Source organism: Hemitrygon akajei, chromosome 13 (assembly GCF_048418815.1).
Source record: "Hemitrygon akajei chromosome 13, sHemAka1.3, whole genome shotgun sequence".
NCBI lineage: Eukaryota > Metazoa > Chordata > Chondrichthyes > Myliobatiformes > Dasyatidae > Hemitrygon > Hemitrygon akajei.
The window spans coordinates 25,945,579-25,970,915 of record NC_133136.1 but is presented as its reverse complement, the minus strand read 5'-3'; the positions used below and the strand labels follow the sequence as shown (position 1 = coordinate 25,970,915).

The following is a 25,337-nucleotide window of genomic DNA, read 5'->3' as shown; positions in this document are numbered from 1 at the left end:
TTATAAAATACAAAACGGCTGGATATTTTTTTCTCAAGTGCGTACATCTACAAATTAGACTGGCAGTAATGAAAACACTGTTTATGGAGATCATTAGCACTGCTAACCACAGCAAGGCAGACTCACTGAGAAAAAGGTAAGTATACCATACCACCAATGTTAATTTTATCCCTGAAAATTTCAGTCAATATGAAGCTTTATAAGGCATTGGTCAGATCTCATTTGAAGTTTTTTTTTTAAAAAAAGAGATACAGTGCAGAACAGGCCCTTCCTGCCCAACTAGCCACACCACCTAGCAACCCACCTACTTAACCCTAGCCTAATGACAGGACAATTTACAATACAATAACCGGTACGTCATTGGACTGTGGGAGGAATCCAGAGCACCTGGAGAAAACCGATGCAGTCACGAGAAAGCCGTAGAAACTTCTTATATGGTACACTGGAATCAAACTCTGACATCCCAAGTTGTAATAGCTTTATGCTAACCGCTACACTAAAGTAGCAACCGTATTGTGAGCAGTTTTGCACCCCTTATCGGAGAAAGGGGTGCTGGCATTAGAGGGGTTCCAGAGGTGGTTTACAAGAATGATCCTGGGAAGTAAAGGGTTAACAGAAGGGAAGCATTTGATGGCTCTGCACCTGTACTTGGAGTTTAGAAGAATGAAAGGATCTCATTGAAACCTACTGAATATTGAAAGGCCTATATAGAGTGGACATGGAGAGTATGTTTCCTATAGTGGGGGAATCTATGACCAGAGGGCACAGCCTTAGAATAGAAGAACGTCCCTTCTGGATGAGGAGAAATTTCTTTATCTAGAGGGTGGTGAATGTGTGAAATTCATTGCTCCAGATGGCTATTGGAGGCCAAGTCATTGGTACACTTAAAGCAAAGGTCGACAGGTTCTCGGTTAGTAAGGATGTCAAAGGTTACAAAGAGAAGGTAGGAGAATGGGCTTGAAAGGGAAAATAAATCAGCCATGATCAAACGACAGCCAGATCTGATGGGCTGAATGGCCTCATTCTGCTCTATGTCTTTTGGTCTGAATCATTATGTAGGGAATATAAATGATCCAGTAGCTCATTACAAACTAATAAAATCATCACAAAACAAGACTTAGTATCTCTCAACAGCATCAAAAGCATACACTTGAGAGGATACTCAAAAAAATGGGAGGACTGTATTCAGCAATGATGGAAGGAGAAGGAATTAACATCAGACTGCACAAAAGAAATCTCGGCTGGAATTCCAGAGTAATACTAAGGAACGCTACAATACAATCAACCTTCACTAATCCGACTACCTGTAATCCAGTTCCTTCGATAATCCGGCACTAATTTCAGTTTTCCGTGCAACTATAATTTCAAATTTCCTGAGCCACCGTACCAACCTGCTGCACATTGTTTTGATTGCACTAGATCAGTTTACATGTTGGCACGCTCTTGTAAGCACAGACAGGCGCCTCCTACTTGCTTTCCTGTATTTATTAATATCATTTGCATGAGGTGCAGCCACCCAGTACCTGCCAGTCTCACCCGCCAGTGGCGGGGGAACTGACGCGCTCCGAGTCAGTCCGCCTTCTGCCCGCCTGCCGACAGTCACGCACTGCCCTCTGGCGTCACCTGGCCAGCGCTCCGTTCTCTTCTGCCTACAACTTCAGATCAGATGTGGTGACCCGCTGAATTTAAGCATATTACTAAACGGAGGAAAAGAAACTAATGAGGATTCCCTCAGTAACTGCGAGTGAAGAGGGAAGAGCCCAGCGCCGAATCCACGGCCACCTGGCGGTAGCGTGAAATGTGGCGTATAGAAGACCCCCTTTCTCCGACTTCTGCTTCTGCTCACCCAGATGTGCTGCCACCAACATAACAGTTTTTGAAGAAACTGTTGTGCCAGTTTCAGCACCAGTTCCTGATGCTTCACTCATTTTTCAAGATGAAGATTTTGATGATCCTGACAACCCCACACTTGAAAACATGTAACCTTGCCTGAAGGTATATTAGAAGCAGAATGCTCAACTGTTCTGTACAAGTTCATTCCTGTACATTTACTTGTACCCTTTATTTTATCTGTGCCTATACAGTATATTACTTTATTAAAATTTCACTTGCTACTCATTTAATATTTCTGTTTCATTATCTAATTTGTACTGATTTACATGATATTTTAAAGGTACAATGAGGCAGTTAGCTATTGCTTAATGTGATCCTTCTGTAATTCGGCATTTTCACTAACCCGACACTCCATAGGTCCCAATGGTGCCAGATTAGTGAAGGTCGACCTGTAGCAAAGATCCTAACTTACACATAAGACCATCTGCTCCCAGGTGGATGCGACATACGGTATCATTTTTAATGGGGACTTTTTCAAATTCCTCAGGAAATATTTCTCTCTCCACTCAATATTAAACATCAACTATCACACTGCTGCTTTTGAGAGCTTGCTGTGTGCAAGTTGGCTGGCACATTATCTACTGTTCAGTACATAAACTTCGAAAGTCTTTCAACAATATTAAATCTTTTAGGGATATCCCAAATGACTATATAAACACAATTGTGTAATACTGAGATAAACCGTAAAGCACATGCAGCGGCAAAATAATTGCCGCCTGCCTGCAACCGTATGGACTTGTTATACTTGTGTGACACACGCACAGCTCCAATGATTGCTCCAACAGTTGAACCCTTTATTTGGTCCTTTATTAACAATTAGCAAACATACAATCTTGAAGTGATATTACATGGTTAGCAAAGATAGGACCTCTGCAGGTCCCAAACTGCCATAAAGCAAGAATAGGCAACTTATTCCCTTCACTCTTACTACGCTCCCCCCCCCCCCCACTAATGTGATTAGTTGCCATAATAAACACACAACACAGAACAGATGCATGGCTCCTAGAGGACAGATATACCTCCTTGTTCTTGGAACACTGTTCCTTAAGGAAAACTCTTTTGGTCAGAAGTATAAACAGTAAACCTCTGGTTTACTTTCAGAGCTTAAGAATTTCAATCCAATAAACCCCAAAATACATAACAATATTAAAACACTTGGGTGCGATCTTGTGCCTTAGACCCGTTGCCTCAATTCAGCCCATACTCGACGTTTCCAATCTGGCCCAGTGCTCAGATCAATCAAGTATCGGCTTGCCCCTTGCTCTCAGCCCGGTTCCACCACCTCTGTTCTGACATTGCTCAGCAACCAACTGATTTAACGCCGGCCTAATCACAGGACAAGTTACAATGACCAATTGACCTCCTAACCGGTACATCTTTGGACTATGCGAGGAAACCAGAGCACGGAATCATGCATGCACAGGGAAGAATGTACGAACTCCTTATAGACTGGATCAGAATTTAACTCTGACACCCTGCGCTACTGTGGCTGTAACAGCATCATGCTGAATGCTACACCACTGTGGTACCCCTACACCACATTTTTTAAAAAAAAACTTTATTCATAATAAAAAATATACAAGAATAAACTGTGCAAAAAATTTTCATTCTTTACATTCAAAGTCAATATTTTCAGTACACTTGTATTACATTCCTACAGATCAATCAATAGTACTGCTGCCATTCATGTGGCTCCCTGGGGTGCTATACTACTACAATAATTGAGGGGCTTCCTCCCCCAATCCAGCCCCTTGCCCTGCAGTAGCTGAAGAACCCGACACTGTGGTCCTTCCCCACAGAACCCTTGCACTGCACCAAGCTTCAGTGTGTCCCTCAGTACGTACTCCCGCAGACTGGAATGTGTCAATCGGCAGTGTACTGTACCTCCACGGACATCTCAATGTGCTGGCAGACTAACCACTTCCAACAGACCAAAAGGGCACCTTTCACCAAGTTGATGATCTGCCAGCAGCCCTCGATATTCATCTGTGTGTCTCCCTGGGAACAACCCTTAGGTCACAGAGTCCTCTGTCACGCAACTACTTGGGATGAACCATGACCCAGGCCCTTCAATCTTTCTCCACACCCTCTTTGCAAACCTACAGACTACAAAGTGGTGAGTAAATGCCTCTTCTCCAGTACAGTCACTGCACAGACAGAGCACTGCGGGGGTGATGCTCTGTAAGGATCGGACATGTATCCCAGAACTGTGAGAGAATGTCTGAGAGGATTGCAGGGATCTCCCTACCATCCGTCGGGGACATTTATCAGGTGTGTTGCACATGATTTAGTATCATTAAGGATCCCACCCACCCAACCAGCACCCTCTTTGACTTTCTACCATCAGGAAGGAGACTCCGAGGCATAAAAACAAGAACGGTCAGGGTAGGAAACAGTTTCTTCCCTCAGGCCATTAGGCTTCTGAATTCCCAGCTGCACTGCATTCAAAGTATCACTGGTTAATCTGTTCAGCACCTTACAATATTTAATTTTTGCACTTTAAGTTTGTTATTTATGTGTTTCATCTGTAGATTTTATCCCTTCTGTCACAAATGATTGTGTGGTATGCGTGGTACCTATACTATGGTGCTTTACACCCTGGTCTAGAGAAACATTGTCTCATTTGACGGTATACATGCACACAGTTAAATGACCATAAACTTGACTTGATTTGACTTAGTAAAAAAAACACCACTGCATATCAAAGGTCCTAAGGGTCCTGCCTTTTACTGTAGTTTCCTCTTGCATTTGGCCCCACAAAATGCATCACCCTCACAGTTTTCCTGAGTAAACTTCATCAATCTTTTCACTGCCCAAGTTTCCAAACAGATCAACAACATGTTGTATTCTTTCGCAGCCTTTGTCACCGTTCATCTGCAAACCTAGCAATGCTAGTCAGTCATCCCAAAGACAAAGTCTGCAAGTCCTACATTCCACAACTCTCCACCAACACGCACTGCGCTAGTGTTGCCATGAGGAAGCACCTGCATTAGTGTGATCACAGAAGGGGGCTTGGTGTGTTAAATGTTTTTTCCCTTCTTCCTGGCTGGCCACAGCTCTCTGGATGCATACTGGTGTTAATTCAGCAAAAATATACAAGCTGTTGACATTTGCTGGATTAATGCAGGCAATGATGTTTCTGCAGCTGTCCTTCGACACCAGGTCAAGTTTTATTTCATAGACAGTGCGCTCTCATTCTTGGCATTGAAGGAATTGAGGGCAAGCATAGTGGCGCCCGTGTTGCATCTGCAGGCTACTGAATATTGTTGTTTCAGACACACACTTTACTTATTATTCTTTTCATTCTGGCCTTGAGAGTGCATGCAGTTCAGTATCACTGAGGTAAAATGGGTTTGAATGTTGAGCGGAATAGGCACAGCATTCAGCTTTTTACCCATCATGACAAATGTAATGGTAAGAAAAGGCTGATCTGTGATTTTTTTTTGGGGGGGAGCAGAATGGGCCGATGGTTTAGCTGCACGCCTGACTAATGGAGTGGTTACTGTATGCACTCCATCTGGCCAAATATCTGGCTTGTACTGCAAATACTTACACTGCCTTGATAAAGCTGTAAATGTCTGGATGGATTGATTGGCTGGTTGTTTATAAATCGAAACAAACAGGAGGTGCCAATATACCTCCTTGGGGCCATTCACCTGCCCAGTGGACCTTTCAAGGATTCCCAAACAAATTAGATGATTTAAGCTTCTGTTCTTATTTATTTATACAGCGCAGAATAAGTCCTTTGAGCCATGCCACCCCAGCGACCCTGATTTAACCCTAACCTAATCAGGGAACAATTTACAATGACCAATGTCTTTGGACTGTAGGAGGAAACCAGAGTACCCACACATTCCATGGGGAAGATGCTACAGTGGCATCTAATTGGAACATAATCCTAACTTTCTCAATATTAAAAATATTTATCAAATTTATTTAAACATTAATTTCTTTCAACTATCCTCTGAAATGGGTGAGGGAAGAGGAGGGAAGAAATCATTGTATCCTGCATATCACATATACTGTAACTCAATTGTTGTCTATCTATATTGGTTTGACATGAAAACATCAGCTTTTCAGATGTCAACACTTGATATTACAACCTTTTTACAAGAAAGCCTCCTAAGACAGCTGAATGAAGAACTGTCAAACAATATTTAACAATGAGTCATTTAACATGACACAGGGGCATGTGGACAGAACATAAAGCAAAACAGTCAACCTTCTTAAAAAAAAGTTAAGAGGCCAAGAGGTTAAAGTACTGAATTTCAGAATTTAGTTTTTTTTTTAATGAACGAGCAATTAAAACACAATTCGATTATTTCTTTCTGCATTCTCAGAAGAGCTTTGCAGCCAAAGTAACTTGACAGCTAATAACAATGGAAACTACTGGCCAGATGGACAGAGCAGGCTATTTCAAACTGCCCTGTGGTAATAGCCAGGTAAATCTTTTTCATTACTTGTGAATAAAAGTAAAGTATTGACAAGGACATGTTGAACAAATCCATCATGCACAAAATGGCACTTTGGACAATGCAACATTCTCTCGGTAATTCACTGGGCCAAGCCAAATTTTTTTATTCTCAAATATCTTAACAAATCCAGGGCCTTATGAACCATTGAGCACATCTACATGAAACATTGCCACAGAAAAGCAGCATCCATCAAAGATTCTCACCATCCAGGCCATGGTCTTTTCTCACACCTGCCATCAGGTAGAAGGTACAAGTGCCCCAGGACTCTCACCACCAGGTTCAAGAATAGTTACTACCTAGACTCTTGAACAGGCTTCAGACTGTTCTCTCCCTGTCGCTGCAGTAGGAACGATATCTGTCTCTCCCTTTTTTGTAAGGGAGAGAGCCTGTGGGATGTCGAAAATGTAGGAGTGAAGTTAGTATTTGATGTACTGTAGACCATGGTCTCTCTTTGGGGTTTTGCTGTTGCTGGCATGGTGAGTTGTGGGAATGCTGATGTTTTATGCTAAGATAAATGGGGGTAGGGAGGGTTGATGCTGCTTGCTGCTACTTGTGCATGGGAGGGGGACAGGGGGCTTTGGGGCTCCTGTGCCTTTTTTCTGTCATTCATTCTTTGGGGTTGTTTCATGGATGTCTGCAGAGAGTAAGAATTTCAGGTTATATCTTAAATTTATCACTGAGAGCATACTCACCAACTGCATCTCACTGTGGTATGGCAATTGTCCCATATCGGACTGCAAACCACTCCAGTGGGTGGTGAAAACTGCCCAGCTGGTTATCGGCACCCAATTGCTCACCACTGAGAACATCTACCGTAAACGCTGCCTGGGCAGGGCGAAAAGCATTATCAAGGATGCATCTCACCCTAACCATGGACTTTTTAAACTCTCCCCCCATCCGGTAGGTGCTACAGGAGTCTCCGCTCCCACACCAGCAGGCTCAGGAAGAGCTTCTTCCCTGAGGCTGTGACCCTGCTGAACCTCACATCACAGCGCTAAGCAGTATTGCACCCATATTGTACTGTCTCAGTACTTTTATATTTGTGTGCTGTAGCACTTACTTTTTATTCGTAATTATTTTGTAAATAACACTATTCTTTTGCACTTCTGGTTAGATGCTAATTGCATTTCATTAGCTTTGTATCTGTACTCGGCACAATGACAATAAAGTTGAATCTCTGATATTAAGTGGAACTATTGAACTACACTCGTTCTATTTCTGGAATTCCCATAACTAAAGGTCTCACTTTAAGGACTCGTTATTATTTCATGTTCTTTCATTTCATACTTGTTATTTATTGCTATTTATTTTTGTATTTTCACAGTTTGTTCATTGATCCTGTTTACAGTTACCGTTCTATATTTTTGCTAACTACGCCCGCAGAAAAAGAATCTATGTGGTGACATTTATGTACTCTGATAATAAATCTTGCTTTTGCTTTGAACTTTTAAAAAAAATTCACAGCCAAGATTGCTACCAACTGAATCACCATCACTTGCCCTGCATTTGTGGGGTGAATTTCAGATGACCTCAAGATTATGCCGAACAGAAATAGCATCAGACATTCAGAGAGCCATGGACAGCCAAGGTCATTTAAAAGGTCAAGTCTGAAGGGAGCAAGGGATAGATGAGGAAGTCAGTAGTTGGGCTAAGCCCTCTGAGTCAGGAGATCCTGGAGATGGAAGCAGATGGCCAAATTCCATCACTATTTACCTCTGCCACCGCTCAAGTCATTTTTAACTCAAAGTTTCAAAGCTGCTTCATTCCCACTGGATTCTAAAGGGAAACAACCTACAGCTCAAAGGTCTAGATCTTACGGATACTGACATGTTCAACAATATGCAATCTATAATCATGGACAAGCTGGCTTCATGAAGGTAACTCTAAAGTGTTGTGCAATCCATAGAGAGCTCCACCACTAGAATCAGAAGTGTAATAGGCCAATGCACCCTTAATCCTACAACCATGTCATATTCTGCTTGCATGTGCTTTTGCAGTCTGACAACATGGCAGTATCCTACAACATCACAATCAGGTAGCATCTTTATTAGCCAGCCAAAGTAACAATACCCATTTCTGGAACCAATGTAGGTGCCTGAAGTATTATTCTTCTGGTTCATCTTTCTAGATTTAATCAAAGACAAGTAGCACAAAGACAAGCCCGTGACTAACCATTTCTCTTGAATGTCACTGAAAGCTTAAATATTAAGGCTACTTTAAGATCTGAGCTGCCTTTCAGAGCATAAATCAATGCATCATATTGATAAGCCTTGGGTGTTTTTACCTAATATAATAAACTGCACTCAATGTCGATGCACAACCCAAGTTTAACCAAGTTGCATTAGGCTCCTTGTAGAACTGCTGACTTAAATAAGCAACTGATTGGTACACTGTTTCTCAGCTACTGATTGTGTTGGGAGTTCTGATCATATTGAAGTTGTTCTCCGGGAATGATTCTTGAGGCCATATGGCTTTTCACACATTTTAACCTCACGCTTGCATCAGCAAAGAGCATTCATGATAGCTGTCTGAACTCAGTATGTTATTATTACTCCTTAGATTTTGCCACCTGATAGAACTTTGCAGAACATTTAGACGTGCACAAGATATTAAAATGTTTCTTTTCACAAGTAAAACGTGATTTGCTCTGGCATGTATAAGCGTTGCAAAACTCAGAGGAAAAGGAACTTTAGGGCCTTAACATTCCAGAACTGGTTTTTAATAAAAATTTGGCTTGGACTTCCACACACATCACTAATCAGCAACTCTATTGAAAAGTGTTCATACAAAATGTTGGGTACAGAGGAATCATGCTTTGCTTTGAGACCTCCTGTGGTTAAGCAGCTGGTCAACTCAACTCACCAAGATTTAAAAGAAATACATCCTTAAAAGTCATTCCAATGCGCACATCACAACTTCTTACTGAAACAGGCAGAATTTTAGTCACATCTCTGCAATTATTCCCAAAACTCTACATCCTCCTCCGTTTCTAATGTATATTTTATGACTGGAAAATTAAATAGTCGAGTGTCTCAATTATCACTTGAAATCACAAGACGATGGAACTAGATAACCTTTTGCACAAGTACATAAATATGTCACAAACACAAGAGATTCTGCTGGGGTAAAAATCTTGAGCAACACCCACAAAATGCTGGAGGAACTCAGCAGATCAGGCACCATCTACAGAGGACAATAAACAGGTGATGTTTCAGTCAGAAATTCCCCTCCGTAGATGCTGTCTGAACTGCTGATTTCTTCCAGCAGTTTGTGTACTGTTCTTAAATACTTCATTTTTGTACTTTATGCCATTTTCAGTAAAACCTACAAAATTGTGTATCTTTACAGCTTTATCCACCTACACCTGAACTTGTAGGAAACTTAATTTGTTTCTTCTACCCACATCCATTTGCACCTTTTCATTGTTTATGACTTACTAGGCCCATCACTGTTGTTGCTTCTACTAGTGTAAAGGCAAGTTCTGTTCTCAACTGAACCAAGTCAGGAATGCCCCTGCTAAATTACAAATGGATAGTTTCGATGCCTATATGGATAGGAGATGGGAGCACTGGGAAGACATCACTAACCAATACAGCAGTGGTAAACTCTGCAAAAATAGCCTATGTAGCTGTAAGCCTTGTGCCTCATGAACTGTTTCTTTCGAGCACCAATTTTCATGGCTGCAGCCTCAGGAAAGTCACATGGAAATAACATCACCTTGACCCAAAACCCCAATTGCCCCAAACATGTATACTATACAATTGCTGCAGTGCCCATACTCTTTTCAACAGCAAACTCCAGTTACATCTAAAAAGGTTCCTCATGCAAAAATGTAAATGGAAAATCAAAAACAAGAATGAAATTGCACAAGTGTAGGAGCCCACATGAAAACAACTAACGTGAAGTGTCCAATTCTTGACCGCTACTACAAAATTTCAAGAAAAAGACACTGACCACTGCTAAGGACATATCTGAAGCGACGAACTGAAAACACCGTTGGTTTGTAACTTCCAAACATCTGCTCCTTTCAGACAGAGGAAAAGTAAACACACAATCATGTCACAACCAAACCCAGAGCACCACAGCCTGGTATGGAAACACCAATGCCCGAGAATAGAAAAGCTTACAAAACTAATCACAGAAAAATCCTCCCCACCAATGAGAACATCTACAAGAAGAGCTGCCACAAGAAAGCAGCATCTAGCACCAAAGGCACCCACCATCCAAGACATGCTCTTTTCTTGCTGCTGCCATCAGGAAAGAGGTACAGGAGCCTTAAGTCCCACATTCCCCAGGTTCAAGAACAGTTATTACCCTTCAACTATCAGGCTCCTGAAACAGTGTGGATAATTTCACTCACTTTAACACTGAACTACTTCTGCAACCAATGGCCTTGCTTTCAAGGACTCTACAACTCATGTTTTTGGTGTTATTTATTTGTTTATCCTTTCACATTGGTTGCTTTCCTGTCTTTCTGTGTAGTTTTTCATTTGATTCTGTTGTATTTTTGCTCTGTGCATGATTGCAAGAAAATGACTCTCAGGATAGCATATGGTGATCTATACATAATTTGATAATAAATTTACTTCAAACTTTGAGCTTAAATTCAAAGAGATTAGTGGTTTCATGGGCCACAATCTTAGAGAATACACTCAAAAATAGACAAGGGAAACCTGTGTAAAAGAGATTTAAATCTGCACTGAAAGGGGAAGCCTTTCCTAGGCCCATGAAGCAATCAAGAGAACACTAGGTTCAACTTGGAAAAAGACAGCAATTTCAAAACTAAAAGTAATTCTTGAGCAATGGAGCGGGTGGCATGCAACACACGACCTCCAACAAGACAAGGATGGGGGAGGGTGAATAGAAGGGATCACATGTAAACTCCAATTCTCAAAGTTGTCAACAATCTATCAAAAACATCTACCTGCTAACCTTCTAGGTGTAATGGAGTACTAATTATTTGGAGTCATGAGGGTCCAAAAAAAAAAGTGAAGTAGTTAGCAAACGACATCCGTCCATTTTGTTATGAAGTTACATATGCAAGGATAACAAAAATGCAAAAATAATTACCAATCCAATAATAAAGTTCAAAGTAGATTTATTATCAAAGTACACATATGTCACCATATACAACCCTGAGATTAATTTTCTTGAAGGTATTTACAGGAAAATATGAAATACAAGAGAATTTATGAAAACTCTTTACATAATGAAGACTGACAAAGAACCAATGTGCAAGTAGACAAATCACACAAATAATACATTTTTAAAATATATAAATAATGCTGAGAACATAAGTTTGTAGAGTCTTTGAAAGTGAGTCAATAGGTTATGGATTTGGTTCAGAGTTGCGGTGATTGAAGGTATCCAAGCTTGATGGTTGAAGGGTAATAACTGTTCCTGAACCTGGTGTTATGAGACCCAAGGGTCCTGTATCTCCTACCCAATGGTAGTAGCAAGAAGAGAGCATTTTCTGAATGATGCGGGTGCTTTCTTGTGGCAGCGATCTTTGTAAACGTGCTCAGTGATGGAGGATCTTGCCTGTGAGAGACAGGTATGTCCAACACATTTTGTAGACTTTTTGAAAGAGGACATGACAGACTGCAACAACCACTGAGGAACCTCTCTGCCCAGGGTGTTCTTGCAAAATTACCTAATGCAAGATCCAATAAAGATTCAGAACTAGACAGCCTAAAGCTGGCATTCTTCAGCACAGTATTTGTTGCATAACTTAACGAAGGTACCTCTCTTCACATCACTTGGCTTGCCAAAAATCTTTGGCACACTACACCAGTTAAAACATCTGAAGGATACCATTGAAAATTGGCCATCCACAATAGATGCTCTTTTTAGAAGAAACAGGACAACAATGAGAACGAGAATGAGACAGAGTCTGCATTGAAAGCCTGCCAGCTATTACATTCTTCTCAAGTTTGCTTTGAAATGACCAATCTACTGTATTGATTGAACCGAGGACAGATGGCAGTTTGTTCAGCTTCAGCCAAATTCAGAGGAAAATAGTCATCACCCTGTTCACTAATTAGAATCAGCTCTTTGCAGATGCTGGCGCATTCATCTGCAATTTACCTGCTCAATTGCGTATCATGATCTCTGATGCACACACCTCAGAATGGCAATCCAAATCAGGTTGGCAGCTGGTACGTCAGAGCAAAATCTATACCAACAATGAAACTCTGAACAACATGAATTAACTGTGTTATCTCAGCTCTACCCTTGACAGCTCGCTTACCAGCTCATTGCAAAAATCCGTGAAGTCACTATCATCTTTGGCACAAGTATGTATCGTGTGAAACAAGCTGCTAATTGCAAAGACAAAAAGGTATCTATCAGCCTTGCCTTCTCATTACCATGCTTTACAGCTGTGAAATATTGTGAAGCTGAAAGTTAACAAGTCCTATTTCACTTTCTCAGGAATCCGGGAGCCCAGCAGTTGTAGACCATAAGACATAGAAGAATTAGGCCATTCGGCCCATTGTGTCTGCTCTGCCATTCAATCGTGGCTGATTTATTTTCTCTCTCAACCCTATTCTCCTGTCTTCTCCACATAACCTCCTCTTCAAATATACCCAATCTCTTGGCCTCCATCACCCGTAGCAAGGAATTCCACAGACACACCTTCCCCACGTTGCTCAACCTTTCCTCTTAAGACATGCTCTCTAATCCAGGCAACATTCTGGTTGATCTCTTCTGCACCCTCTCTAAATCTTTCACATCCTTCCTATAATGAGATGAGCAGAACTAAATACAATATTCCAAGTGTAGACTAACCAGGGTTTTTTTTAGATCTGTATTCATCCATTTGCCTATCTAATTTCGAGTACTGACTATACATATTTTATTTATTTATTTAGAGACACCAGTCTAAACAGGACCTTCCAGGCCAATGAGCCACACCACCCAGATAACCAGCTATTTAACCCTAGACTAATCACAGACCAATTAACCTTCTAACCGACTCTTTGGACTGTGGGAGGAAACTGGAGCACCCGGAGGAAACCCATGCAGGAATGGGAAGAATGTACAAACCCCTGACAGACAGCGGCGAGAATTGAACCCAGGTCGTTGGTGCTGGAAAGCATTACGCCACCTTGCCACCCAATCAAACGATACAACCTTCTTCCAGACCGCAGTGCACCCACAAATTATATCACACAACACATTACTACAAATAAGTTAATAAAATAGATACAGGTAAACAGATCGCTGTCCTAATGAAGCGACCTCGATTGTGGCAAGGTATTCATTAGTCTCACAGCATGAGGGAAGAAGCTGGTACCCAGCCTGGCAGTCATAGTTCTGATGCTCCTGTACCTCCTTCCTGATAGTGGCGGGTCAAACACTGTTGGGTGGGTGGTAGGGATCCTCAACAATGCTTCATACACAATGGTCCCAGTAAATGTCACAAATGGGGGGAAGAGGGAGACCCTCTAGGTTTGTAAGTGCCCCTAATGTACCTGCCTCCAACACCACCCCTGGCATTTGTTTGATCGAATGTTCTTACTTATTCATTTCCTCAAGAACTATTAAAACTATTTTAAGCAAAACTTGCTATTAACAAATCCATGCCCTCTGAAATAACCCACACATTTTTGAATAATCATCAAATTTCATCCGTTTCCTTCATTCTTTCCAATATGTAAAGCAAATGACAAAGGGAAGCCTCAACTTGCATCATCACAGGAACTGCTATTGCTTTAGAGAAATAGGAACACTGATATCAGAAACATTTCTGCAACGTTATCTTTAAAAATTCTGTATAAATGCAAAACAATAACATAACATGCTGGATTTAACACAGTGTAAATACTTCATTATCATTGATCAGTTCTCCTGGACAAAATAAAACTGGCTGGGCAAGACCAAGTAGTGATTAAACTTGGAACCTTGTGGACTCTTAACTCTTCATACAATGTTAAAGCTCAAGCAATCTATGACGTATTTATTTCTTAACTCATCCTGTTTCAATTATGATAGTATGGAATGGAATTATTTAACAGCATGTTCTTATTAATGAAGATTCCAATTTTCTCAAGATCTGCTGGTCACAACAACCTGGAGCCAATTAACGGGAACATAGATATGAATATCAGATTTAGTCCCATCTCAAGCTCCATGTTAACCACCTACGTAGCCTCCGAAAACAAAGAACAAACCCTAGTACTGTGGAGTCACACAAGCAACATAATTAATGAAGCAAATATTTTGCTCAGAAGATAAATGTCTGGTCATTTTCAGAGAAACTTGCTTAAAATTTCTCACATCTCCTTCAGATAATCAAGCTTCAACTGACAATTGTTTACTTAAAACACAAATAATCATTCTTTACATTGGTTTTCCAAGAAGTAACCCCTTCTTTGCAAGATACTGTCACTCATTCAAAATTTCCAGCAGTTGTCATTTCATATGCCACTAAGTAGTTACATATCTAACATTAGCAAAAACGTCCTCACCATCTCACATTTTGCAAATGTCCAGTTCTGTTTTAAAATTATTTAACTGAAACCCATTTCCCATGCCTTTTAATCCATGCATTTATTCCAAAGTTCAATTTTCCTTCTAATTCTGCTGTAAACTTGCATTCTGTAATACACCAATCACCAACCTTCATTTTAAAAATCCAAATGTACTGTAGGAGCCATGCATCTGTTCTTGATCTGCATTGTATTCTGTGTTGCGTGTTTATTATAGTAACTAGTCACATGAGTGGGGGCATGGTAAAAGCAAAGGGAATAAGTTATGTATTTGTGCTCTGTTCCGGTGGTATGCAGCTGGGGGCTGACAGATGTCATATCGTTTGTTGACTGCTCAATTACACTCAGTTTCATCACTTCAAGATTGTATGTTTGCTAATAAAGTATAAAATACATATCTTTGACTTTGCAACAACCATTATTGGAGCCGGGGGCACATACAAATATAATAAATCCGTAGGGGTTGCCACAACAGCAGCAACTGGGTTGTTTAGAATTGGCCAATACAGAAATGCTTAGTAACTTTATGCATTCAAATTAATGCACTAGCTGCAACTTATCTACCAACACGAGTGCAAATTTCATCCAGTTCCCCCATGTTACTTATTACAAAGGTCAAAGCAAAATCAGAAGCATCTGCCATCAGAATCATCGTAAAGTCTTCTGCCACCTGTTATGCTACTTGTGCATTCATTGGGCAGGGAAGGTAAAACTTAAACTCAACATAGTTCAAACTAAAGCATTCAAAATCAAAATACAGCTCTTTAAAAAGCTGCTTTCACATTCACTGTCTTCACTACCAATTGTGTAATATTCCAAAACCAGCATGAGCATGTTGCATTCCTTCAAGAGTTTTTAAAAAAAGTAAAATTAAATAGTCAATAAAACATAACTCAAGAACCCAAAGATGAGAAGAATCTATCTGGTCTTTCAAGACTGCTCGAACATTCATCAAGGGCAAGGCAAATCTTCTTTCTCAGCTCCCTTTCAATCAATCAACCCTGTTTAGAATTAAGGAAATGGCTGACTTTCTGAGATGGCTTTCTGAGATAAAGAATTTGAACAATTCAGTATCCTTTGATTGAAAAATACTCTTCCCTCATTTTAGCCCTAAAATGGCCTACATCTTATTCTGGGATCGTAGCCCTTGATTTTAGACTCTTATCCAGTAAACATCCTACCCTGACAAATTCTGCATCCATTCTGCACCCGAAAAGAAGTCCAAAAAGTGAAATGTCATTGGATCCATTGGATGAAACATCGGGATCTCACCCTAGTAAGCCCTCATAATAGAAGTCCTTTCCCACAACTCCAGTAAATTATTCTACACACCAGTAACTAGCTCTTCATGAAGTGAAACTTAGTCTTCTCATGGCAGTACAACAACCCCAAAGCCTAAATCTCAATCTTAAATCTTCCTGGGTTCAGAACTATTCACACCAAGTTTCCTACAGCAATGATTTTGGACTGCCAACCATCCATTTAAAATGTACCCTACCGCAGAACCATGTTGTAGAATCAGAAAGGGGGTTAAAACGTCCGGAGATAAAAAGCAATCACAAAAAGCAAAATAAGCGCTTGAATGGGGAGTCACTTAGAATTCTGCCAGTTCAACTAAAACATATATAGCTTAATTTGCCCTGCAAGATAAAACAACAGACTTCCTGGGACCGTGCAACGTCTCTTTGCAACCGCAGAAAACCTAATACGCCCTTCAAGTTAACCCGTTTAGTAAAATTATTTTTCAAGAAACTCACCCCGCAGGCTACAAAGAACAGGAAGAGATGTATGTCATCAAATCTGATTATGGGAGAAACCACCCACGGCCCCAGGACCCGAAAAGACAGGAGTTTGCCACGTTTCTTTGTATGTATATAAAACAAACACACTGTCTAAAAGGGGGAAAACTTGGAACGGAATGTGCCTCTCTCTTTGCACTTCTTTCCCTCGGCAGGAACCAATCGGACCCACTCGAGGCATTTTCCGGGTGTGACGATTTGAGAAGTTGAGGCTGAGCAAGAGATTTGATTACAGCGAAGTAACGGGTGCGGTGAGCGCCTGCTTCGACTTCCCCTTCCTTAACAGCAACAAGCGGCGACCCGGAGCGCCCCAAGCCCCGTCGAAAGAAGCCCATCCAGCCTCCAGGACTCGGCACATCCCACACCCAGTACTTCCTACCGTCTCTCCTGAACCGCAGGCAAGTCGCGTTCCAATTCCACCCCCACCCTCCCCCCCAAAAAAATATCTCTCCTCTGCTCACTGTTCTTACTTTAACCCTCCACGGAACCCTACTGCATTGACTCACCTTTTCCCCCCGCAAGGCTGCTGGAAGTTTCTCCACTAGTTTTCTTCACTCCCGGCTGCTCCAGTCCTCAATCGCAGCGCATGTTGCTGCCCACGAGCTGAACGGCAGAAAAGAAGCCCAGCTCTCTTACACAGACCAGACTCCGCCCTTCGCGCGTCCGGTCCACGCTCCAACTTGACGTAAAACACTAGGCGGCTCTGGGGCAAGGCGTTGCGCTGCTGGCGACTTAACAGGGCAAAATCATCTCTCCCTGCTTTGTGAATGAAAAAAAAGACGCTTCAACGTGCACCACTCATAAACCTTACTGATTCCGCTTGGTCGCAAGGATAGAGATGATTCCGCGCTGTTGCTTTTAAGTCTTGAGGTACACACCTTGCAAATTGTCTGCTGGACCACAGCTGCAGTTAGATTTCCATTCTACTGCGAATGACAGGTAGACACTTCAATTCTATTTCTAATCGAATAGAAATATTTCATTTTCTATTGATAGAATTATCGGCATTCTCTCACCACGTTCATCTTTCATGTTGCCATTCGATTGACAACATTAAGTAAATTGCATGATGATAAAAATTGATAAAAAATATATGGTTCAAAATTAACCATTGTTTAATTTTGGACTAAAAATGGCATTTACAACAAATATAATATATTCTTGAATAAATACAATGCACTTAATAAGAGTAAATAAGACGACAGTAACTCGAAAACCACAGTTAATCAGATCGGTGTAAGCAACCATCACTTTCTAAGACCTCCTCGGCCTTGCACCGTCCCATCTATTTGTATTGATGTATGAGAGAGGAGTTTGTCAATACTTTCTAGTTTACATTAAAGTAACTTAAGAGCTGATGCATAGTGGGTAACCTTAACCTCAGCACATTGAATGGGGTGGGGGTGAGTTTAAAAAAATGGGGGGAAAGAACAGCCTAACTTGCCATTTCCATATTTAATTAAGCTGAGCTGGGAGGGGGAGAACTAACAATATTGAAAATACCGTGTAACAGTAAATCCAGTAGCTGATCCTAACTGTAATGCACAGCGCATTTATATCACGTTTCTGCCTCTACAGAGCTGATCGTACTCGTCCTCTGCTATATTACAATTATAATTGCAGTTTGATTGCCGATTTTAAGGAGATGGCTAACACATAGGCAGTGCAGAATGCAGCTTATGGGAAGAGAATTACAATGATACCTGTTCTTGTGATCAATTTTCAGAAGGTTCTCCGATAAACACTACTGCAGATGCTGAAAATCTAATGCAACAGACCCACAGAATGCTGGATGAACTCAGCAGGTCAGGCAGCGTCCATGGAAATGAATAAACAGTTGATGTTTTGGGCCGAGATCCTTCTTTCAGGACTGGAAAGAAAGGGGTAACACCCCAGAATAAAAAGATGGGGGGGTAAGAAGGCGTGCTCGAAGGTGATAGGTGAAACTGGTTGGGTAGATAAGGTAAAGAGCTGGAGAGGAAGGAATCTGACAGGAGAGGATAATGGACAAAAGGAGAATGGGGAGGGGGGGGGGACCAGGGCGAGGTGACAGATAGGTGATAAGCGGCCAGTGTGAGGAATAGAAGAGGGGAGTGGGGAGAGATCCTTCTTTTACCGGAAAGAGAAATCGATATTCATGCCATCAAGTTGGAGGTTACCCAGACAGAATATAAGTCGTTGCTTCTCCACCCTGAGGGTGCTCTCATCGTGGCACAAGATGAGGGAATGGATCGATATGTCGGATCGGGAATGGGAATAGGAATCGGAATTAAAATGTTGGGCCACCGAAAGGTTCTGCTTTAGGCGGGTAGAGCGGAGATACTCAACAAAACGGTCCCCTAATTTACGATGGGTCTGACAAATGTAGAGGAAGGCCTGGAAGGAGCCCTGAATGGAAGTAAGGGGAGGAGGTGAATAGACGGATGTACATGCCAATACCAAGGTGGGGTTTGGGGAGAGAGAGAGGGGGGGGGGAACTAGGAATTGTTCTTTGTGTGCTGTTTGTGTGGAATTGTTCTTTCTAGGAAATTATTTTCAAAATTCAACAGTAATTACTTAGTTCCAATATATCTTAAATGGTTTGATGATTACAGCATTAAACATGTTTGAATTTGCATTAGTTTGGAACTTCACAGCTCCCTCTGTTGTAAGAAAATGGGATAAGAAAAGCAATGTGTAAAATGATTTTGGTACAATATTATCTTTATTATTTGGAGGACGCGTTAGGAAAGTAGACAATAAGATCAACTTTCTTCGCTAAAATAGAACGTGCAACGGCATAGCGCAATGTGGCTCCTTCAGCCCACAACGTTGTGTTAACTAATATGAATCTGCTCCATGATTATACAACCCTTCTCTCCAATATAGCCCATAATTCTCTATTATTTACGTCCATGTGCCTATCTAAGTCTTTTAAATATCCCTATTTTATCAGCCTCAACCACCACCCAGGCAGAGTTTGGAAGTGAAGTGGCAGATGGAGTTCAATCCAGGGAAGTATGAAGTGATTTGCTTTGGAAGGTCAAACTTGAAGGCAAAGTACAAGGTTTTTTTCTCCAGTCCTGGTGAAGGGTTTCGCCCAAAACGTCGACAGTACACTTTTCCATAGATGCTGAGTTCCTCCAGCATTTTGTGTGTGGTACAAAGTTAATGGCTGGGTTCTTAGCAGCATGGAAGAACGGAGGGATTTTGTGGCCCAAGTCCATAGATCGCTCAAAGTTGCTGCTGTGGAGGTTAAGAAGGCACATATTGTGTTGGCCTTCTTAGTCGGGTATTCAGTTTAAGAGCTTTAGAGAGAGTGCGACTGACATGCACTTTCTGTGTAAGACAACCTACCTCTAAAATCTCCCTTAAAATTTTCTCTACTCACTTTAATTTCTCTACTCTGGTATCGGTCATTGCTGCCCTACAAGAAAGGTGCTGGCTGCTCACTCTACCTATGCCTCTCATAATCTTAGCCATCTCTATCCAGTTGCCTCTCATCCACTATCGCTCCAAAGAGAAAAGCTCTAGCTCACTCATCCATGTTCTCTAATCCAGACAGCATCCTGGTAAACCTCCGCTGCAACCTCTGTAAAGCTGTTGAACCCAATAACTTGTCTAAGAAGGCCAACACACTATACACCTTCTTAACCACCATAGCAGCAACTTCAACTTGGACCACAAAATCCCTCTGTTCTTCCATACTGCTGGGAATCCTACCAGGGTTGTGTCTTGAGTCCCCTCCTTTACACCCTTTTCACCCACAACTGTGTTGCCACACACAGCTCCAATCTGCTGATCAAATTTGCAGATGACACGACTTTGATCGGCCTTATTTCCAGCAGGTTGAAACCCTGGTACAGTCATGCCAAGATAACACCATCTCCCTCAATATCCTAAAAACAAAAGAGTTGATTGTGGATTACAGGCGGAGCGGAGGCAGGCTCATCCCGATCAACATCAATGGAACTGCAGTTGAGAAGGTGAGTAGTTTCAAGTTCTCACCTGGACTGTACACACTGGCTGTGTGCAAAAATAAAAGCACAATGCTATCTCTTCCACTTCAGGTGACTGAAGAAGATTGGCATGAGCACCCAAATCCTCAAGACCTTCTACAGGGGCATCATTCAGAGCATCCTGACTGGCTGTATCACCGCCTGGTATGGGAACGGCACCACACAGAGTGGTACAGACAGCTCAGCACATCAGTGGATGTGAACTTCCCTCCATTGAGGACATTTACTGCAGCTGGTGCATAAAGAAGGCCTGGAAGATCATCAGGGACACCAGTCACCCCAACCATAAACTGTTTCAGCAGCTTCCGTCTGGCAAACAGTACTGCAGCATTAAAGCCAGGACCAACAGGCTATGGGATAGCTTCTTTCCACAAGCCATTAGACTTATAAATTCAAATGTCTATACATTGCAACGGAGTCATAACACAAAGATTTTTATTCCCTCACATTGTAGGATAGATATAAAATTTCAAATAAATTCACTACTCTGCCTTCGTTTGACCTCCCAAAGTGAATCACTTCACACTTTTCCAGATTGAACCCTATCTGCAACTTCTCTGCCCAATTCTGCATCCTGTCTACATCCTTTTGTAACCTATGACAACTTTCTACACTATCCGCAACACCTTCAACTTTTGTGTGACCTGCAAACATACCAACCCTCCTCTCCATCTCTGCATCCGTAATTTATAAAAATCACAAAAAGCAGAGGTCCCAGAGCAGAACTTAGCAAACACTATTAGTCACGGGACCTTCAGGCAGACTACGCTCCCTCTGGGACCACCCTCTACTTTCTGTGATCAAGTCAACTCGAAATCCACACAGACAAGTTTCCATGAACCCCATTCCTTGTGACTTTCTGGATAAGTCTACCAAGAGAAACCTTGACAACAGCTTACTAAAATTTACCTTAACTTACTAAAATTTACTAAATTAATTTACTAAAACTTACTTTTACCTTAAGGTGTCCAATCAATTCCGGTTCATTGCACAGCACTCAATCCAGAATAGCTGATCCCCCGTTGGGCTCAACCACAAGCTGCTCTAAAAAGGCATCTCATAGGCACTCCAGAAATTTGTGCTCCTGGAATCCTGCACCAACTTCATTTTCCCAATCTACCTGCATATTGAAGTCCTCCATGACTATTGTAACATTGTCCTTTTGACATGCATTTTCCATCTCCCATTGTAATTTGCCGGCCACATCCTTACTACTGTTTGGGGGTCTGTATACAACTCCCATCAGGGTCTTTTTACCCTTGCAATTCCTTAGCTCTATCCACAATGATTCAACACCTTCTGACCCTAAGTCACTTCTTTCTAATGATTTGATTTGATTTCATTTTTTACCAACAGAGCAACACTGCTCTCTCTGCCTTCCTGCCTGTCCTTTCAATACAATGTGTATCCTTGGACATTAAGCTCCCAGCTATAATCTTTAAGCCATGATTCAGTGATGCGTAAAATATCATCGCTCCCAATCTGTAACTGTGCCGCAAGTTCATCTACCTTATTCCATATACTGCACGCATTCAAATACATCACCTTCAGTCCTGTAATCAGCCTTTTCAATTTTGTCCGCCTTTTACATTGCAGCTCATCCTGTTGATGGTAATCTTACCTTATCAACAACCTCTCCTCACTACACATTGCCTCTGTTTGTAAGCCAGCTACCTACCTCCTCTTCAGCACTATTATCTGCCTTTCCTACGATACTTCTTAAATTGAAGTATAGGCAGCTCAGAACACTAGTTGCACCTTTTTCTAACTTTGTCTGAGGTCTTACTAACATCTGCCACCACAACATCACTAACTGTTCAGGTACTCTGGTTCCCATCCCCTTGCAACTCTAGTTTAAACCCCATCATGCAGCATTAACAGACCTTCCCACTAGGATATTAGTCCTCCTCCAGTTCAGGTGCAAACTGTCCCTTCTCTACAGGTCCCACCTTCCCTAGAAGAGAGCCCCATGATCCCCTTTAACTTAGCACATAACTCTCTGAACTTCCTTTGCAGAACCCCATCACTCATCCTACCCATGTCATTGGTACCTACATGGACCATGACTTCTGGCTGTTCACCCTTCCACTTAAGAATGCTGAGGACTCAGTCCGAGATATCCTGGACCCTGCCACCCAGGAGGCAACGTGCCATCTGGGAATCTCATTCTCGCCCACAGAACCTCCCTATTCCCCTAACTAATGAATCCCCTATCACCATTGTTTGCCTCTTCATCCCCTCTTCCCTTCTGAGTCACAGAGGCAGACGGTGCCAGAGACTCGACCACTGTGACTTCCCTCTGTTAGTTCATGCACCCCGCCCTGGCCCCCCAACAGGTTCCAAAGTGATATTTCTGTTGTTGAGGGGGATGGCCACAGGGGTATTCTGCTCAGGCTCCTTAACTCCTTTTCCCTTCCTGACTGTCACCCAGTTTCCTGTGTCCTGCACCTTGGATGCAACTACTGCTCTATATGTCCTATCTATCACTCCCTCAGCCTGGATTGTTAGAAGTTGCAGCTGGATGCACTTCTCGCAGTTGTAGTCATCAGGGACATTGCTTTCCCACATTCTGCATGAGGAGCATTCCACTATCCTGCCTGTCATCTCTACTGTCCTAGCTCAGTAGATATAAATAAGAGAACGAAAAAACTTGAGCTTTTCCTTCATTTGCTTTCTCTGATTGAAGCCTTGAAGAGCTAAAGCCTGAAGATCACCTCTCTGACTTTGCCCACTCAGACAACTGCCACTGTGCTCATTCCTACCTTCCTTTAATTTGTTTTTGCTAATCAATCCCAAACACCAATTGGTCGTTGGTTAAAACTGCTGCCTTTTACCCTTGGGCAGTGGACCTGATTGAAATCCCTTCCCCTTAAAACTTCCACTGTCTGGAGTGGCTGCTGGTCAAAGCTCTTCAAAAATATTCATTAGGGACCTTCGCTACCTCCTCCGCATCCAGGCACATATTTCTACATTTATCCCTCTGCAGTCATCCTCCTGTTCTCCATGTAGATGTAGAATGCTTTATGGTTTTCCTTAATTCTACTCGCCAATGCCTTCTCATGTCGTCTTCTATCTCTCCTAAGTATATTTACCTCCTTCCTGGCTACCTTATAATTTTCAAGAGCCCTGCCTATTTTTTGATTCTTTAAGTATGCTTCCTTTTCCCTCTTGACTAAATGTTGCACCTCCCTTGTCAATCATGGTTTCTTTATTTTATCAGTTTTTCCCTGTCTAAGTGCGAGAAACCTATCCAGAACCCCATACAAGTGCTCCCTAAACAACCTCCACAGTTGTGCTGTGCATTTCCCCTAGAATATCTATTCCCAATTTACACTCCCAAGTTCCTGTCTGATACCATCATAATTAGTTTTCCTCCAATTAAAAACTTTTCCATATCATTCCCTGTCTTTGTCTTTGGCTGTGGCTATGCTGGAGGACAGGGGTTTTGGTCACTATCTTCGATATGCTTGCCCACCGAGAGGTCTGTCACCTAATCAGGTTCATTGTCTAGTCCTTGATCTGGTATGGACTCTCCTGTAGTTGGCCTGCCCACATACTGTGTCAGGAAGTATTGCCACAGAGTTGATAATTCCAGCTTTTTGACAACTATTTATGCCAGATTGATGATTTTCTATTTTCCTCTCTTCTTAATAACAATTTTACTTTTGCAACCTTTCAATAAGCTGGAACAGTTTCTGAACTGAGTGAATGTTCTTAGATCATTGTTAATACTTCCTTTATCTCTGCTGCCACCTCTTTTAGAAATTTAGAATGCAAGTTATCAGATCCTTGGCTTTTAGATGCCTCAATTTCTCCAGTTCTTTTTAGTAATTATGATTTTCTTTAAGGTCTTCATTAAACTTTCCATTCTCCACTATGCTAAATGTCCTTTATAGATATGAACTAAATATCCCAGCCATTTCTTTACCTCATATTTCAACAATGACCTTCATCTCTGGGGAAACATACATTTGATATTTTTTCCACTCCTTTTTGCATAGTTGTAGAATCTCTTACAATTCTAAAACTAAAAACAGAATATCCAGTAAATAGTCAGCAGGTCAGATACCATTTATGGGGAGAGAACCAGGAAGAATTTCAGAACAGGTTTAGATTGGAGTTAGAAATATACCATACATATTATTGCAATAAGTTGATGGACAGACTACTTAGATTGATTATGTCTAAAACATCAATATTTATACATGAATAAACATAGACCATTTGTGTCTAAAATTGCTACTATAATAGTTCCTTTATTTATCTCAGTGAAATAATCATATTCTGTTTATTTAAATGGGCTGCAATCCTAACTTTATTGCCAATACAAAACATTCTTGATTTCCTATTGGCTAGGGAACAAGTCAAGTAAACTAATTTATTGGCATAAGTTAAGGATTATATCATTAGTAAAGACGCAATTATGATCTTTGTTGTTTAACCAGACAGTTTGCTTTTATTGCCAGTTGGTTGTTAATCTGATGAGGCAATTTAGGATTTTTCAATGAACCATTGTAAATCTTTCATTCAACGTTCTTCAACAAGTGTAAAAGATAGAGACGGTTTTAACAGTTATCATTTCTTTTGGTTGCAGGAAACACTACGTTGAAGCTTTTCTAGGGTACAATTTCATTTTAAGTCATGTTTACTAATAGTTCTGTGTGCTCCTTTATTCTCCTT

The 25,337-nt window shown here is 41.5% G+C and overlaps 1 protein-coding gene and 1 long non-coding RNA gene across 4 annotated transcripts in view; one reads left to right on the top strand and one right to left on the bottom strand.

The window, feature by feature from the left end:
• tln1 (talin 1) overlaps positions 1 to 17,322 on the bottom strand; it is a 230,754-nt gene extending 213,432 nt beyond the window's left edge. The window contains exon 1 of one of the 3 annotated variants that reach the window (XM_073064264.1): positions 17,166 to 17,322. The gene's annotated coding sequence lies outside the window, so the exon portion shown is untranslated. Of the gene's footprint in view, positions 1 to 16,617; positions 16,742 to 17,165 lie in introns of those variants that run through there. The other 2 variants (XM_073064267.1, XM_073064265.1) reach the window with 2 other exon arrangements.
• Positions 16,862 to 24,905, top strand: LOC140737709 (uncharacterized). Its single transcript, XR_012101238.1, has 3 exons — positions 16,862 to 17,057; positions 20,487 to 20,624; positions 20,709 to 24,905. It is a non-coding gene; the product is annotated as an uncharacterized lncRNA (long non-coding RNA).
• Positions 24,906 to 25,337: the final 432 nt, after the last annotated feature.